Genomic DNA, 6183 nt, shown 5'->3' on the forward strand with positions numbered 1-6183 from the left:
TTTCTATTTCACTATGTTCATGTGGTGTAGATAGGTTTTAGGCCTGCCACTTTTGTCGTCCACTTGTCCAGTTAAGAACACACCCTGCTTAGATACCATGCCAAGGTTTTGTCTAATGGCTCTTTAATATTGACTTTGTTGGTTCTTTGGAAATGGTCTGTCACATGTACACAGTGCTGGTTTGTTAGGTGCCTTTTTATGCTTGAAGAATTCATAGGCTAGTGTTATATGGCTTAATAAAGAAACAAAAGAAAAAAAACTCTAAATCTGTAAAAATGGTCACACACAAGGATTGGAGTGAAAATGAGTGAAGAAGCAGCCAGTGCCCCCCCCCCCACGTCTGGCTCCTTGAGGCAAAATATAAAGAAATGAGGGTGGTTCAAGACTTTTGCATTACTGTGAAGCAGGCTACACCGATAAGGCATAACATTATGACCAATGACAGGTGAAGTGAATAACACTCATTATCTCTTCATCATGGCACCTTTTAGTAGGGTCAAGGACCAACAAGGACCAACCCCCTCACCAACTTATAAGACTGTTGCTAACATCTTGGTGCCAGATATCACAGCACACCTTCAGGGGTCTAGTGGAGTCCAAACCTCAAAGGTTTGGGGCAGAAGAGGGGCTAACACAAGATTAGGCAGGTGATCATAATGTTATGCCTGATAGGTGTGTCTCGTGTTGCTCAGACTGCGATTTACAAGATCTTAGACAATGACTACAGTGATTCGATCAGGGTTGTTTTGGCTTAAAGAGGCCTCTTTATAACAGAAAAAATACATTATAAAAATTTTGAAGCTGCACTTAAGGTCAAATGAGGAGGCCGGTTCTGCTCTAATTTTCATCTTCCTTATTCAGAAGGACAGTCGAATGAGGAAGTCGTTTTCATGGTTCTGTTAAAGGTACATCACATGTTAAATGTTTGGATGTGCTTGCATGAGTGCGTTCCCTCCCTACCAGCACATACCCTCTAATAATCACATTATCTACATTTTAAATTTGTACAAAAATGGACATTAAAACCTAATTTGCTCATTGACAAAGCACGGCTCTTTCTGCTGCTTTAAGTATTAATGCTAAGCTAACCTAAACAGATCAAGCTTGGAGTGGCATCAACCTTCTTATCGTCCATCCATCCATCCTAGCTGTCAGACCTTCTTACTATAAGGAAGCGAATTTTCCAAATCTTTTGCTTTGTAAAGATTTATGTTTGCTAAACAGAGGTTTATGCAAAAAATGCATTGAATGATGAGCAGTGAAGTTTCCATGCTTTTTAAGGGATGAACCAGTGATGGATTTCAAATGTAGCCACTTGGGATTGTGCCAAAATAATTACTTAAATGTGTCATTATTAGATTAAAATATCAAAACATTAAATTATTTAATGGTTTCTGTGTTGTAGTGCATCATAAATCTATTTAATCTAATCTAAACCTCACCCTTCAAAGTCAGGGGGCGGGGCTAACTCCAGGGTGGTCCAAGCCATTGCATTTTCTTTTTTCATTTTTTTTAATACACATTTTCCCCAGTGTTTCTAGTTGTTTCTCAGTTCCAAGTACACAGAGTTTGTATTTGTGTACAAATACTTCCTGCCTGGCAAGTTGAAGACTCCAGACTTGCCCACACGTTGATAGCAGCATATTTGATAACATCAGCTTGGCTTCACTGTGCACTTCACTACCTTTTCATGCTTATTATTAATAGCTCTAATAGAAATAACACATAATTGACTGTATTACTTGTGTTCTCTTAAAATGTATGTGCAATTTTAAAGGCAAGAACTCAGCTATAGAAGGCACATGAATGTAAAATTATTTTGAGAGCCCAAAAATGCTAGACTGATTGGGAAGAAGGTGGTAAAGAACTGTACACCAGGATATTAAATTTGATGAAGACTGTTCACACAGATCAGATTAAAAAAAAATAAAAAATTCTAGTAAACTTTTAACAAACAGCTGCCATCTAGAAGACAGATAATTTGATAATTTCTGGAGCAGGCTTGACAGCGCTCTTCAGGGTATCCATGCAGATACCCTCAGTGTGCTAGATCAGATGTTTCTGTTCTCGGTAAAATATTCTCATTTTCTTCCCTCCCTATGTTAATTTTAATTGAAAATATGTTTGATTATTTATTCAAATACGTATAACACAATTAAACATGGACAAACAAATGATTTAGTTCAAAGTATACTGACAGCACTGCAATGAGACTCCATGCAGTTTAAAATATTGGATGATTCACCTCACCGCATTAATGCGGTTATGGCGTTAACGCGGCACATCTCTGTTAGCAAGTTGGCGCGGATCGCCCCGTGCGTAGGGCTGCACGGCGCTAATGCATTGACGCCGTGCAGCCCCACGCACGGGGCGATCCGCACTAACTCGCTAACAGAGATGTGCCGCGTTAATGTGGTTATGGCGTTAACACAATTTTAACGAGATTAACGCTGACAGCACCAAATATTTTTAAATAAACACATAATTTTACTAAATCTTCATTTAATTATGCCTTTAATAGATTACATCCAATTTTAAACAAGTTAAATAATTATTTACTTTATTCATTTAGACACTCTTGGCATGATCTTTATGGGATCAAACTCAAATGAGCTGGGGGCCACTGCTGGCACTGTCATCTCACTGGAGGGCCACTCTAGTGTTTGACTAAAAAAAAACCCCCAAAAGCTGCACTTACTTTGCAAATATAAATTACAAAAGAAATGGTTGCCTTAATTGTGGAAAAAGCTAACAAAGTAATTCAAGACCCAAATTGCATGAGATTTTTTTACATCAGTATATTTTAATGTGCTAAAACTATTGCAAATGCCACAGAAAAATGATGCATAGACTTTATTATTTTTGTTGTTTTTACCTTCTGCTGTATGCCAAAAAAATATAAGCATGAGAGAGAGAGAGAGAGACGAAAGAATCGCCCGTTTTAATTTTAGGAAGAGAGCTGCTCTTAAGTACGGAGGTGTGATGTCATCTCAAGTCCCATACATATACTGAGCTCTGCCGACTCCAAGCCCAGACAGAGACGGAGCAAGAGGGAAACACGCCGGGCTGCTCCAAGGATATCACGCACATACTGATTCATGCAGATGGGAGAACCGACACACCGTATTCAGGTAAGAGCCAAAATGTGTTTTAGGGGGTTGCCTTGAGCATATATAGCTATACAAACACACAGAGCAGCATGTGCAGCATCCATCCTCATCACAGGAACACAACACTGGCATGATTCCTGCACTACGCGTGTGTCTGAACATGAATACACACAGAGCTTTGACATCATTACGGATGTGAAGGTTAAATTGAAGCTGGGATGCATTTCTTGAGACACCACATGTATTGATGAATAATTAAGTGTCCCGTAGGAGCAGTTGAATATAAACCAGTATCAGTACAGTGACAAATGAGGACAGCAGAGGAGTCTTAAAGCCTGGCTTTAAAGAGGGTGGCCCCTGCTGTGTCCATTCACTGGGATGGGATGGGTGTGGCATGTAGCAGCAGACCACTTGTTCTCATCATAACAGGCATTTTTTTTTTTCACCCTTGGAGCTAATGGCTCTCTGTGCACCACCCAGATTCTGCTGATGGAGCTTTGACAGTAGATTCGGGTGGTCTGGTACAGAAGAAAATTTCACTCAAGCATGGAAATATGAATGTCGACATTCATATCGCGAACAGCCTGGGTCAGCTGCACAGATTTAGTTTTTTTTGTTTTTATAGAGTGCACAGAAAAAACATGTTTTTCATTATATGAAAGCAGCAGTGTAATGTAATTAGCCAGAATCACTCTTGTAGGAGTGCCCTGTGTTTTTTTCCCATAGCTATAAGGAAAAAACCTGGATCCTGCCTGGTTCATGCATGTATTTTTAATTCAGATTACGAACACTTGAGCGGTTACCCCATTTCTGCTGTCCTCACAGCACCCCTGTAGGTGTATATTTGTTTTTGCAGAACCTTCATGTTTTTCAGACATACAGTTATGTAAAAACAAAAATACAGCCTCTTACATTTCTAAGATTTTTACATATCAGGACATAAAAAAAATAATTTGGGCTTCATCAGGTTCTACAATTCCTCAAATATAACTTTAAACACTCTACAGTGTTGCTGCAGTTCATTGGGGTTTGTGGGTATTTGTTCATGCACAGTTCTCTTAATTTGCCACCACAGCGTTTCAGTCAAGTTGAGGTCTGGACTTTGACTGAACCACTGCATGACTTAGAGTCTTTCTTTTTCAGCCATGTTGTAGATTTGCTGCTGTGTTTGCAGTCATTATGCTGTTGTTCTGTTGATCGAAGCTTTAGCTGTCAGACAGATGGCTTCACATTTGACTCTAGAATAATTTGGTACATAGAGGAGTTGATGAGCAACTCAGTGGCTGCAAAACAAGGCGAAATCATCACGCCTCCACCACCGTGCTTGACACTTGGGGTGTCCTGATATGCTGTGTTTGATTTTCATTAAGCGTGGAGCTGTGCATTACAGCCAAACACCTCCAGTGGACATTGTTCCAGAAGTCTTGTGGTTTATTCAGATGAAGCTTTACAAACTTGACCCATATTGACCCATCAGTCTTTTTCTATTAATATAGTCATAAACTTTAACATTTAAAATGCTAACCAAGCCCTGTAAAGTCAGATATGTAGCTGTTGGTTTGTTTGTTTTTTACTTAATTTGAAGTTTCTCTGAGCATTGCATGTTCTGAGCACTCCGGGGAAGATTGGCAGCTGTCTTAAATGTTTTCCACGTGTGAATAATCTTTCTAACTGTAGATTGATAGACCTTAAAGTGTTTAGAAATATTCTTTTAAGCCTTCCCAGATTAATGGGGAGACACAGATGCTTCTCCAAGATCATGGCTAATATCTTTCCTCCCTTGTGCTGTGTTAACACACATCTGAATGATTGGGACCAGCAAATTGCCAGATCTTCAGTTTATCAAACTTCATTTGATTATCAGCTTCTGGCTGTTACCTGTCCACTTGATCCCCATGGAAGCAGTCAGGGTGTAGGCCATTATTATACACTGCTTCTGCCACTTGGTTTAGTTTTTGTTACGTAAATAATAAGGTGGTGTAATATGTCATCTGTTCTTGTTCATCAGAGGTTGCTTTTAAAGAGCCTGCTAAGGACCAGATTACTGGATTTTTATTTATATGGGATATAAAACATTACAACTGAAAGAGGCTGTACTTGTAACATAAATATAAACCAGAAACTGAGTCACATCTCCTTTTTTATCTGTTAGTTTTTGTCTTGATTTTCCTTTTTCCATTTCATATTTGTCTACTTTTCTATTTATCTTAGTCTCACAGAAATTATTTCATTGCTAATTGAGTGGTGTACAAAAAAAAGAAGAAGAATATTTTGCCCCTAAACTTAAAATTATGTTTTTATCTGCTGCTCGCTAACCTCTCATTCATTTCTCTCTTCACACATTTTTCAGATCTGCAGTGACAGCTCTGCTTAATCAAGTTAAAGGGCATCACACAGGAAGGCTTTCATTTATCAAATCATCAGTGTGAAGACGCCCTGTGGCCAAATCAAAGTGCCACCAGTTCGAAGAGCACGTCACCAGATGAACTGTTTCTTCTGAAATGGGTGCGATTTGCTGGAGAGAAAGAAGCTCACTGACTCATCTCTGTGTCTGACTTCTCTCTGTGAACTCTTCTTTTTTTCCCCCTTTCCAAAAGCAACCGCAGTAAATATTTACATGCCGTGTCTGGCAGCTGTATGAGATGGAGAACACCAATTATGATTCTGGCTTTTTGCTTCGTGGTTAAGCCTTTCGAGCCTTGCAGGCAGGGTTGCATGTGAATCTGTTGTGTATCTGTGCGGTGCATGCAGCTTGACAAGTAGCTTCACTTTTGGTTTTACGTCATTTTTTGGCGAACCACCATTTTTGCCACTTATCTATTTGTTTCACTGCCTTTTATAGAAGAAAATACTGATTCACATTCTTGGGAAACAAGCATAGGGGTTTACAGTGACGCTGATGGTGTTTTACACTCATTAGCAGAAATTCGATACTCGAGAGCTCCTCTTCAGAAACATGACATAGAATAACTATTCAAATGTATTTAACACTGCAAATTCATTTTGCATTTTACCTGCATAATTTATGATGATGATAGTATTTATATTTTTATGCCAAAACCTGAACAAAAAA

Source organism: Haplochromis burtoni, unplaced genomic scaffold (genome assembly GCF_018398535.1).
Source record: "Haplochromis burtoni strain Fernald_Lab_line unplaced genomic scaffold, NCSU_Asbu1 Contig_23, whole genome shotgun sequence".
NCBI classification, from domain to species: domain Eukaryota; kingdom Metazoa; phylum Chordata; class Actinopteri; order Cichliformes; family Cichlidae; genus Haplochromis; species Haplochromis burtoni.